The following is a 13,012-nucleotide window of genomic DNA, read 5'->3' as shown; positions in this document are numbered from 1 at the left end:
CTGGAGCAAAAGAAAATATACACATTGAATTTTGTACAATTATGTAGACTTTAAGGGCACTTGATGTTTTTAAAGATTATAAGTCTATTTTAATAACTTATATTTCTATTGCTAAGTGTGTGACCTTTACATTGAAGGCACATCTACTATTGTACATTCCGCTCTGTACCAAATACTGTACAGGGAAATAAATGAGGGCTAGGCCCTTCTGTGACAGTGAACTTCACTTTCGTGGAGACTGATCAGTCTTGAGTGGTGATAAATGCCGGTGGAAAGGTACAGTAAGCCATCATATATTAAATATGGAAAAGTACTTTTAAATAATACGGAAACGTGCAAAATATAACCTGACAGCCACCACCAAATAGAATTGTGGGCCCAGATTTTGTTTGACAGTATTAGCGACTAATGAAGATTTTGACAGGAAATGCCAGCATACACAACATACATGTTAGCTAGTGTATCAATAATAAGGTTATTTTTATATTTGTGTCTCCTATCTTTTCATGGCAGATTATTTTAAGAAAAAAGTAGGCTTGTTACTTCTAAAATGGATTTCAGTGAAGATTATTTCCTGAATCCCAGAGTATTCTGTTTTATTGAATCTGATTAAAAGCGTTAGGGATCCTACTCGGCATTTTTTCACAAAACAGATCTTGCGGAAACATGAAAACCTCAGTTGTTGTTTTTGTGATTTCTGGATAGAAGTAAGAATGTAGGAGTATCAGAGTCTGCACCCACCTGGAGGTCAGGACTCTGCAGCAGAAGCTGTGTCAAGGACGAAGCGCAGTCTCCCAGGTAGACGCCATCAAAGGTTCCCTAGAGACAAGTACACACTAAGTGTTGGCTTCCTTGAGAAAAGATCTGTGTTCTCCTCATTTGATGTTTATGTGCCAGGCATTGTGCTGGGTTTTAAATATACAATAGCAAACAAAAGCTAGTATGACCCAGTTTCTGAGAAAAAGTTTATAATCTCATGCATAATAATCTCAGGAGTAAGTGTAACTGAAACTTCTAGGTAGCAGAGTAGATGGTGCTATCAAGTACATGTAATAGATGAACAAGCACAGCTTGTTTGAACATCTGATGTTCTACACATTACAAACACCCATTTGTGATAGATTTGTCACAAAGAGGTAGCTTTCATTGGAGATTCTAGAATGCAAGAGAGAAGGTGAAAGAAAATTCAAAACCAATAACTAGGGAAGATATTCCAGTCCTGCAAATTCCTCTGAGCAATACAGAGGACATCTATGTTATTTGTTTGTGTAACTCTCAGAAGATACAGTCCCTCCTGTGTTTTGTTTTGTTTTGTTTCCTAGAGTATTCTGGATATTACTAATTTCAGAGGTGTTTTGTGGACTAGAGGAAATTGGTAAAGGTGTTCTTGGAACAAGGTGCAATCTGATTGCTTCATTAGATTTTAATAATATGCTTGGTGATTTCTGCTATTTTAAATGAGCTCCAATCCCCATTGAACCATCAGACTTGGGAACTGTGTAACTGTGTCTGTGGTTGGGAGACGGGTTAAGCTAAAGGTGGCAGCCCATCGGTTGTAGAGCCAAATATAGAACACTGGCTTCTGAGTTCAGTGTCTGGGCCCTAGACACAAGGGCCCGGTAATGTTGTCCAGCCCCACCGTTTCTGTGAATTGAACCCCCGGAACTCCAGGGAGGATTAGGTACGATTTGGTGAATCTATGATTCCCTAAGAAGGTCTTCGGATGTCTAAAAATATCTTCCTTTTCTCTCTTGACACTTAGAGGAAATCTACTGCATGATCCCCTCAGAAAGAGGACTGAAATGAATTTATGACCTGAATGCCTATATTAAATATTTGCCCTAAAAACAATGAGACCAGGGCAACTACGCGTATGTGAAATACGCGTTGTTTCGGGAGAACATTTTCAGAATCTGCAGTCATGACAAAAGCAATAAAGGAGGATAATATTTAAGTTGATAAAAGATGCAAACATGGCTTTATTGGGTTTCTAAATTCAAATTAAAAGAATAAATATTTCATCAGTGATACTAATTAAAGATTGGTCAAAGATTTGTCTGTGTCTCCTATAGCAAATACCAATCAGAACTGATTAAGAGAAGTAACATTTATTGGACTGCTCAGTTCATAATACTATGAAGTCTGTTTTACTGAGTAATGGTTATTTGATTATTACTTGATTTTCAAATGACATTAGTACTCCATGCCATTTTGCTCTTTCCACAGAGTTAAGTTTGGATCTGGGCATGGGGGTAATAATGCTTTGGGATGATTAATTCTATAAGCCGGGGTTATAGTGGTTTTGTGTGGATAAGTGTGGTTTTAGTGTCTTCATCTGGTGCCATCCTTGCTTTAAAAAAAGCCGATTTAAAAATTGATTGAAAGGACTCTGATATTCAGGCACTTAGCATTTGATCATCATAGTCACATGTTTCTTTTCCATTTTGTTTAAATATTTATACGTCTCATTAGATGCAAGATTCTGATAAAATAGTTTGTGCACTCAGTAATAAGGGCTATTGCGGAAATAGAGAATGGAGAAGATGATGTAAAATGAAGGCCACGGTCACTGGCTTGGGTCTCCTGTATATCAGAATGGGACTGCTCAGTGGTAGGGTCCAGGGGTTGGTCTTTCAGAAGTAGGTGTGGATATGTACACATAGGGTTTATGTTGTACCTTCTTTCTGTCCAGTTTCATTCTTTAGATTTTGAAGCATGTAAATTGCCAGGAAACCATCCACTCTGTCCACCTTTCCAGACCATTGTGTTTGCTCTAGATTTCCTTACTTCTTGGCTTTGTAAGAAAGACTGATGCAAAAAAATGTTTTTGCTCGTCCACATAATAAATATAAACAAGTGAATCAGAGGTCACCATGATGTAGCCTCATGTCAACCTTTGTCGCCAGTTTTTTCAGTATGTAACTCCACTTTTCTCAAGGTCAGGGTCATGGGCAGGTGGGGATGTGGTCAGCGTTGAGATGGGACTATCTTGAACCCTCTCAGGAGTCCACATGTGATCAGAATAGACTAGAGGTTTCCTTTATGCTCTCTAGGTAACATGCTTTCATGAATGTAGAAATTCTTTACGGTTTCCTAAGGACAACAAAACCATTATGGATTCAGTGGCTCTCGTACAACGAGAGGGTTCTCTCTGAACAACCTCTTTCAAAGAAGATCTACAGAACCAGCTGTGGATTTATCTAACGATAAATTCTCTTTCTCTGTTAACCAGATGGAAAGTACTAGAGCACTGTGACAACTCTTCCTTCCCCCTCAACAGTTGGGCTGTGCGTGCACGTAGATACACTTCTACTTGCAGCTGTTTTTGTGAGCAAATCTATGAAACAATGAAGAGTTAAAACAATTCTCCGAATGGCCTGGGCATGCTGCTCCCACTCTGTATGTGTGTGTTACATACCAGGTACATTAAAATTCACATTTAAATTTCAAATGAGTTAAATACACCCTTGCTTTCAAATAAGTGACTGATTTTTGTTCCTCTCATGTTATATTAATATTAATATTATGGAATCCTGTAGCCTGGCATTCCTTGCTGACTATCTGATAATTGGGTCGGTGGGGGAGGACTGAGGGTCATCTTGTTTAGCTTATCTCTGCAAGAGAAAGAGGGGCCCATAATAAGGGAAAGCGGCAATAAAATGGTAACAAAAAAATTGAAAAGAAGATTTAATCTCTGGCCAATTTGAAACATATCCCAGGGAATCCATAGAGAAAAAGATAAAGTGTGACTATGAGTAAGTTAACTAAACACATTACACTGTGAGAGCAAATGGAGTTAGTCCATTGTACATGTTTAATTTCCTATTAGTCTCTGGCGTTTACTACCACGCCTGAGTTGGGGCATCTGTAAATTCAGTTAAATACAGTGCATTGTCTAAACATATCACAGCTCCAATCAGTCACCCCAGCTGCTGATAAGAAGCCTCTTGTATTATTGAATCTACAATGGGGAGGCTCTGCAGGCACCAAGATAACAGCTAGGTATTTCACTTTTAAGTATGGAAAGAAAGGAAAAAAAAAAAAGGAACCTAGCTGCTTGCCTTTGCTTTTACAGCTCTGACATTTATTACCACTCTCAGATTTTGCTATACACTAGTGATGTGATTTTGGTTTCGGATGTATTATGTCTTTCTTTGGTTTTAACTTAAACTCTGTGAATCAAAGAGAAGGAAGGAGAGCAGGGGCAGCAAAGCAGTACAAACAAACCAGAAGATCAGCTTTTCCCTTCCTATGAAAATAACAGCAACTTCTTCAGAAGATGTTTTTGTGTTTTGTTTTGTTTCATTTTTTTAATCTAAGCTCTCTTTATTGATTTGTGCTCTTCTTCCAGGCTGGGTACATAAGGATGAAACTCAGTCTTTCCCTTACTTTTCTTTTTCATAGTTTCATTGAAATTTTTAGTAGAGGTCCTCTAATGATTGATCTCAGAAAGCAAATCGCTTTGACCCTAATGAACTAGAGGGCAAGTCTGTGCATAATCTAGCAAATGCCTTTCCCAAGTTCCACATACGATTTTTCGTTCCTATTGTTATTATTATTTTATTTAGTCTTCATATTACGTTACTTATTATGTTACTTATATTATACCAATCTTTCCACTTTTGGTGACAGTATAGATATATAGAAGTGTTTTTAGATATAATGCTATCTTTCATTTTAAACACTTCTTTTGCAAGGGAGATGGAAATGGTGCCTCTCATTCCTGAGAAATATTCATATACCATTTTCTAAAACCTTATTCAGATACTGGCTATTATGTTGTGTGGAAATCACAGTAATACCTGTTTTGCACTTTGTTTTTTAATAGAATGATTGATAATCTTTTGCAAACTGCACCATATGTCCAACATTCACATATTTGTGAAAGTACGAATCGCATTGCCTTCATTTGATTTTATGAGTTTATATTTCCTCTTTCCCAAACAGATGTTTTACTACAGCTGCTATTTGTTTAGTAAATTGGTTCACAGGCAATAGTTCTGTTTTCATATAACATTAAGGATCTGACCAAAAACGTTAATGGGAAGAAAAAGAAGAAGAAGAAGAAAAGAACAAGTAACTTCTTTATCAAGTTCCTGTTTGAGCTTTGTTTCTTGGTTACGTTTTTTTTGGCCTAGTTTTGTGCCGTGCTTCTCTTTACAATAGCAGCCTCCTTGTACACACATATGCATCCGCCCCTCACATACAGGCATCTCCCCCCGCCCTTCCATCCACCTGTCCTCCTGGTAACAAGCCAAAGCAGCCCTAAGGCCACAGGGGTAGGGTTTCAGTATATTCCAAAGATGTAGTTATCCTGCACAGAAACACTACTGTGTCTTTGGTGACAAACAGCGATATCATTTGCCTTTTTAAAGTTAAAAGGTCAAGAGTAAGGGTTTAGATCAAGGAGCAACAGCTAAATATTTTAGGTGATACAGGCCATGGAAAAGAATGTAAATGCGGAAGTTAGCAGGTGAACGCTAGGTATTAGAAACAGATTATTGGCTCATGCAAGTGACCCGATCCCTTTCTAATGCCCCAGGATGCACTTCTATAGAAAGCTTACTGTTTCTTAGAGATGAGGTTGATGATCCAGTTATGAAAGCCTGCTTAAGCCTAGTGCCCTTTATCAAGCTATTGTCTCTCAGCTCTAAGCCCACTCTTTTTTGTGTGTGTGATGCGGCGGCTGGGATTCTAGGCAGGAGGAGAGAGAAGAAATTGGATCTTTATGTTTGCTTCCTGTTGACTTTTTCCTGACAGTGCCATCCCATCAAAGACCCTTTGCCCTGGCATTGACAGTTGGCTCCGTTTCTAGCTCTTTTTGGCACTCCCGCTCAAGCCCCATTAGCATAAGCTCAGAGGTCTGAGTCTTAGTCCAATGGGGACCTCTTTGCTGGGCTTCCAGATTCTGATAGTACTGAATCTTCCTTATGCTCCCACAATTTCCAGAAGCTTCCTGCAGTTAGGATCTCTGCGCTATTTTTGCTCTTGCAGTTCTCCAACACCCTTTGAACCAGTTTCTCATATTAAATTCTCCCTGTTGAAATGCCTAGTATGGTTTCTGTCTTCCCATCTGGACTCTGACAAAAGTAGAACAACAATTTCCTCCTTTATCTGCATTATTTCTCTTAATGTCACATCCTCATTTCCTCACTGGGTGGTAGAATTTGTAACCAGAATGTTATGGCATAAATTAAAGAATTTTCTGTTTTCTTTATTGGAAATCTCAGAGTTTTATAGAAGCGTTTGAAAATTACTGAGATCGCTGAATCACTGTGCTTGCATTTCATTTCTTATATGTCTGTGACTTAAACTGATTTGCAGCCGGTGATCTTTTGTGGAGTATTCACAGGCTCCTTAGCATTCAATAGTGTCCTTTTATGGTGAGGATTAAATAGAAATCTATCTTCATCCGGCAAGTAGTCAAACCAGATAAAGCAGATAGGTAAATAAAGTTATAACAAATATTTGCAAACTACTTCAGTGAAAATTAGGGTCGATTCATGGATTGTGTCAGTCTTTTGGAGAATGGATGAATAAGATACATTTTGAAAAAGTTTGTGTAGAATGTGGGCTTTGAGTTACATGTTAAAGTAAGCAGAGGAGTTTAGTGTGAAAAATGAACAAGAGGAACTATTAATGAAAATTAAATGGTATTTAAGAACTACATAGATTAATTTCCTTTAAAAATGTCATTCAGTATACACAATGATTAAAATGGGATTTTAAGTGACATCAAATATAAAAGCAAGACATTAATGTGCTTATTCTGATTAATATAGATAGCGGCTAAATTCAGTAATTCAAAAAGATAATGGTTTGAAATCTTTATTATCAGATTTTGCTATCTGTAGCAACCAAATTATAGATTATCTCCACCTATTGTTTTCTTTCGTGCTATATAGATGTAGTTTAACACCATTATGATACAGCTGAAAAATTATTTTGTCTTCATTTTCTTCATGTATACAATGAAAACAATGTCAGATTATTGATCAGTTACTAAAGACAAATTAAAATTTACAGCAAGTTTACATTTATTTCCTGAACCTTGAACATGAGGAAATCATTTCAGTGTCCTGTTAAGCTGGGAAGATGTTACTCAGCTAAGTAATTCATTGGATCATCATTTTGAAAACTTGGTTCATCTAGACTGTCAGAGAAATTCTTGCACAGTTTTAGAATAATCCCTGCAGAACTTCTCTCCATTGCACTGAATCAGCAATCCACTTGGGAACGTTTAACCTGGAATAGATAACCCAGAGAGGCCTGGCATTAAAATGGCCAAAGTGTTCCAGGTCAGGGTAGGGATTAGTCGGACACAATGGTTCATGGAAAAATTTTATTAGCACCTGTTATAGTTGGCCCTAGTTCTGATTTTCTTATCCCAGCCTTCTTGTTTGAAAAGTGCAAAGATTATATTTGGTGTTGAAGAATATTTGCTTTCACAAGCCAAATTTTATTTTTTGCATTATGTTTCATCACAAAAGCTGGTATGTACCTAGAATAGTCACAAGTCTTGGCAGGCTCACGACAAGCTAGGTAGGGTCTGAGAACGTTTAGACTCCTCGGGAAAATGTAATGGAAAAGGAATCACATTCCTCTTGGCATAGCCAGGCCCTCCTCATCCTTTCCATTAATCATTACGAAATCCCTACAGATGTCAAAGGCTCATTCAAGCCAGCACTTTCTGTGCTAACGCAGATTATAGCCTTCACTGTGTGTTAAACAATTACTCTATTTGAAAGCACCAGGAGTTTAAGCAGAACGCAGAAAGACTAGGACTGATTCAGACATTTTCATACATGTTCATCTTATGTTTACTTACTAGCTGTGTGACCTTAGGCAAGTCATTCACCCATTTTGAGCCTTCATTTATTTCTTTGTTAAATGAAGGCATTTTAGTAATCTCCCAAGGGCCCGTTTCAGTTGTAAGGGCTTTGAATAGATTTCAGTTTTTAAAATTATGCGGGGTACTGAAACTTTTTCTAGAATTTTATGAAGTCTGCTACAGAAAGTCTGGCAGATTCATAATAGTTAAGGGGCCATATAACATGATACTTTTTTTGGGGTGGGGTCATGACGCAAGTCACTTCTTGCTGTGTCTTTATTTCCCCTTCTAAATTGTAGGTAGTAATATCTGCCTCCTGTTGTGGTGATTCATGAAATAATTTTCCAACCTGGGGACACCGGGGGTTTGGGCACAACAGCTATGACAAGGGACATGGGAAAAAAGCCACTGAAGAGAAAGCGGCTGCGAAGTGCTAACTTGCAGTAAACCTATAACTCCCAAACCCACCCCATTCTTGCCCTAAATAAAAGTCCATCCTTGCTTATTCCATTTGAAGTCGTGTTTCTCTGTCCGAACCCAAACAAGTCATGAGAATGAATACTGTTTAGTAAATGTTTTCAGTCACAGATCCCCTTGTTTCCCCATAACACTCGAGATGTGTTCCGTATAGTTTTGGTCTCCAGTTTTCTGGGAGATCCCCTCCTTCCCTGTTCTGCGTTTGTGTTTTGCCTCTAAGGTTGGCTCCTGATGCGGTGGCTCCGAGGCGCCCCGGACGGACGCACGTGTGCGGAGGGGAGGCCCCAGGGCGGCGGCGGGGTGCGCGGGCTGCCGGCCAGGGCTCCTTCCCAGGGCGGGCCCTCCACCCAGCAGAGCCCCTGGCCCCGCGCCCATGTGGGGCGGGCCGACAGCCTGCGGGGGGCCGGGGGGCCGCGGAGTGGGGGAGGCCGAGCTGGCAGTCGGAGCCGAGCATCCCCCGCCCGCATCTGCAGCCGCCGTGTCCCGCGTCCCGCATCCCGCATCCCTCATGCCTCATCCCTCATCCCTCATCCCGCCTCCCTTCTCCCGCCTCCGCTGGCCGGCTTGGGAGGCCTCTGCGAAGCCCTTAACGACGTCCGCGAGTCAAATCCCAGCGGAGGATTGGGGAGGGACGCAGAAGCAGCTTTTTCTCCCTCATCATTTGAGAGGCTATTCTGTCTTTAACAATCTGCGCTCCGAAGGGAAAGCTTGAAGTGAATATATCCGTCAAAGAAACAGGATGCATCCTGTGTACAAGCAGAACGCCTCCGTTCTGTTTTCTGACACCTGCTTGAAGGCCGTTCGTTCTGTGTTGGTTACTCTTGATGTGCATACATTTAAACAATTGAATTAAATAAGGAAATCTAGCTGAAAGTGACATGATCCTTTATTCTAAAGTTCTTTCACAGGACTTGGGGTAAAGTCAGTAATCCCATAGACCCCAAAAGTAGATTTTGTGGAGAGAGAATTCTATCTTTTCTTTCTTTTTTTTTAAATACGCATTTTTTTAAAGTAGTTTGAGGTTCACAGCAAACTTGAGTGGAAGGCACAGAGTTCCCATATATTCCCTCCCCCACTATCAACACCCGGCACAGGAGTGATGTATTTGTTACGATAGACCCACACTGACACACACTGACACATCACGATCACCCAAAGTTCATATTGACATTGGCGTTCATGCTTAGTGTTCTCTGGGTTTATCTACCATTCCAGGATCACACAGAATAGTTTCACTGCCCTAAAAACCTCTGTGTTTCACCCATTTACTCCCTCCTCCTTAATCCCTGGCCCAAGGTAGCTTTTTTAAAATAACAGAGAAGAAGTTTCTCCCTAATTAGTTGCTTGTTTTCCTTACGGGCTTCTTCTGCCTCATAGAGAAGACAGTGTAGCATGAAGCGTTCTTTCACGAGTTAGGTTTTGTTAGCAGGGACTATTAGTGTGTGTGTGACTTCCTAATCCCCCTTCTGCTTGAGGGGCATCTTCAGCCCAACCAGTTTTAATTAAGAGGGAAATGCTCATATTATTTTGATACATTGATTACAGGCAAAGCCTAAGCAGAAGTCAGTTTGGATTCCCAAGGGATTTCAGTGTTAAAAATGCGTAGGGTACCTTTTCCTTTTCTTTCTTCTTCTTTCTTTTTTTTCCTTTAATTCTCCTCCTCTATGAACTCCAGATAAGCAGCAGACCCGAGCCAGATTTCATTACTATCACGCACTCTTCATGGTCATCTTTTAATATTTGAAAGGATCATTTGTTAACTGGAAATGGTCAATTTTTTTTTCTTTGGCTTTTGAAATATAATTTTCAATTTTTAATTTGATTCATTTAGATGAAATCATTAATCAGGGTTGAAACTGAGTTAATTTTCTGGAAAATAAATGAGGTTGTTAGAGTGAACATTATTAAGTGGGCTCTTTGTAAGAAAGGGATAATAGCTGAAAATATGGAATACTTGGAGAACTGTAGCATGTGGGGAAAAATCGAAAGGATTTTTTTTTCCTTGTTAAGTGCAATAATTCATTTTAAAAATGAGTTAGATCAGAGGATTTTCAGCATTAAGCATTATAAACACTCCCCATTAATTATATTAGAATTTGTGAATAGCAAAGTTTTAAGAAATTGTAAGGAAAGTACACCATGTAAAGTTCTCTTTCTTGTTGTGAGATGTTAAGACCATGTAAGTTCTAATGTGCTCTTTCTTTCTTTAAAAATGACTAATGAACCAATACTAGCTTGCATATACTTTATCTCTTATTTTTCTTTTCGGATATTAAAAACCTTTGATTGTGGTTTTCTTATAAAATAAATCAGAAAGAATTCACTGGGAACCATTATAATAAACATAATATGTTTAGTTCCCCAACGCTTCCTTCATGACCTGGTTCAGAATCAGTCTCCTTCGGGTAGTCTTCCTTTCTTTTCTTTTTTTTTTTTTTTTTTTTAGATTTTATTTATTTATTTATTTACTTTTTTTTTTTTTTTTGGCTGTGTTGGGTCTTCGTTTCTGTGCGAGGGCTTTCTCTAGCTGCGGCGAGCGGGGGCCACTCTTCATTGTGGTGCGCGGGCCTCTCACTGTTGCGGTCTCTCTTGTTGTGGAGCACAGGCTCCAGACGCGCAGGCTCAGTAGTTGTGGCTCACGGGCCTAGTTGCTCCGCGGCATGTGGGATCTTCCCAGACCAGGGCTCGAACCCGTGTCCCCTGCATTGGCAGGCAGATTCTCAACCACTGCGCCACCAGGGAAGCCCCTAGTCTTCCTTTCTTAATCCCATATCACTATATTCATCACTCTCTCCTAAATTCCCAAATCTCCATAGCACTCAAGGATTTAGCTTATAACATTATTTTCAGCATTGACTATTTGTTGGCTTTTTAATTGTTGTCATATTATTTCCTCTATGTATATTTTGTCTCTTTTAACTGTAGCTTAAAAACTTTGTGTGAGAAAGTTTACATGCCATGAGTTCTTCTTTGCACACAGTAGTCATTGAATTAGTTCTTTCTGACTGATCCACTCAGTGAATTACAGGAAAGTGATAGGGGCTTTAAGGGGCTTGGAAGGAGATCCAGGTCCCGGACCGTATGAGGCCTCCTTTTTTCCATTGGAACCTGGATCAGATTTTGGCCATTGAGGAAGAAAGCCTATTTCACTAGCTTACTGTGGGGCACGGATGGTGAGCAAAACACCCTACCCAAGAAAATGAAGAAAGTGAAAATGATTTGGCTAGACACCCAGCCACCTCAATTCACCATTTAAGTGAGATGCCGGTCACTGGAGAATTCATTGCTTGTGGTTGCTTCTAATTGTTGTCTTCAGGTTTTATACTGTGAGTTTTCAATATGAACAATTTATTTTAGGGCTTTCAGTTGAATGTTCTATGGAGAGAAGTTCCCATTCATGTGACTCAAGAGATTTTTATTGGCGCTTCCATGAATGCCATATTACCTATTTGTGGGACGCGTGTAGTTACGCGCAAGTACCTTCCTTGACTTCCGCAGAGAACTTTTCTTCCTTATGTTCCTTCTAGGGTCTAGCTCGTGCTTTTATTAGAAAACAAACAATACACAGCTGTAATTATTTATCTGTATACCTGCCTCAGAGCCTGGCACATAATAAGTACTTTTTACATATTTGAATACATTGAATTGGGTGAATATAATGAGGCAGACAGATAAAGCCAATCCCTTTTAGAAAAAATAGGAAATTAAATGTGTTCCACATATTATTCTTAGATGGGGCAAGTTTAAAAGTTTTAGAAATATTATTATTATTCTTAGATGGGGTAAGTTTAAACATTTTAGAAATACCTCAGTGAAGATCTTCCCGCTGGTCAGCAGCTCTTACCTTTATACAAACGTGGTAGATATCCAAGGGACCAAAAAAGCCATGTATATTCTTAATTAGTTAACATGTACCCCTCTGGTATTTGCAATACGTTTAACCCTAGGAATTATATAGCCTTAGTACTCAGGATGCCGTGGCCATATCAGATTTGGCCCAAGTCACATTGTACACAGATGCAAACATATGCCACTGATTGCAAAAAAATTAAATTTAGTTACTGTTTGGACGAGGAAGCCTAAGCTGCGATTCACTTATTTCGGAATTGACTGCATTGTGACGGTTTAGCCATCTGTGCCACACGTTCAGCTCACATATACTTGCGGAGGCATTGATATTGGCTAGTGGTGTTGGCCAAAGTGAATGCAAATGTTTAATGTTCACAAACAGAAATCGGTTTCGAGGTAGCTGCTCTGTCCTCCTCCCTCCCTTCCCGCCCAAATCTTACTTCATTGTAAAATAGAAGCGAGGCTAGTGGAGGAACATAATGGCTCAGCTTTAACTTCCTTATTCCAAGGGAGGCTGCCTAGGTCAGTTTCAATCCCTTTCAAACATCCTCATCTGACTTTGAAGACCGAGCACCACCCCCTCCATCTCTGAATCTGGGCAGTGGCCCTTGTTTTCACGCACTGAAAATAAAGTGTTCACATGAGCTCATTTACTGAGAGTGGAGTTGGCAGTCTTATCAGGAGAGGAGAAAGGAGCTCTGAAGATGAAAAGCTCTCGTGGTGACAGAAGTCTTTATTACTTTGGGCAGTAGTGGAATGCGGTGTACACAGGGTAAAGTGACGGCTACCTAGAGCATTTAGGGAAAACTAGAGCAGTAATCGTGTTTTATGTTGTTCCTCATCTGACTTTCTCCG

At 39.7% G+C, this 13,012-nt stretch overlaps 1 protein-coding gene and 2 long non-coding RNA genes across 10 annotated transcripts in view; 1 reads left to right on the top strand and 2 right to left on the bottom strand.

Moving 5' to 3' along the window:
* The window catches only part of LOC309644551, a 56,520-nt gene extending 45,330 nt beyond the window's left edge, over window positions 1–11,190 (bottom strand). Inside the window, exon 1 of the long non-coding RNA XR_014254480.1 lies at window positions 742–11,190. This is a non-coding gene — a long non-coding RNA (uncharacterized lncRNA). The remainder of the gene's footprint in view (window positions 1–741) is intronic.
* The window catches only part of LOC309644699, an 887,681-nt gene that overhangs the window by 611,285 nt on the left and 263,384 nt on the right, over window positions 1–13,012 (bottom strand). The gene's annotated exons all lie outside the window — the stretch shown is intronic.
* Window positions 1–13,012, top strand: part of ESRRG (estrogen related receptor gamma) — a 619,726-nt gene that overhangs the window by 517,650 nt on the left and 89,064 nt on the right. The window lies entirely within an intron of this gene.

Source organism: Balaenoptera physalus, assembly GCF_965194825.1.
Source record: "Balaenoptera physalus genome assembly, chromosome: 1".
In the NCBI taxonomy this organism is placed as follows: Eukaryota; Metazoa; Chordata; class Mammalia; order Artiodactyla; family Balaenopteridae; genus Balaenoptera; species Balaenoptera physalus.
The sequence above is the reverse complement of the archived record's forward strand: the minus strand, read 5'-3'. Positions and strand labels throughout refer to the sequence as shown.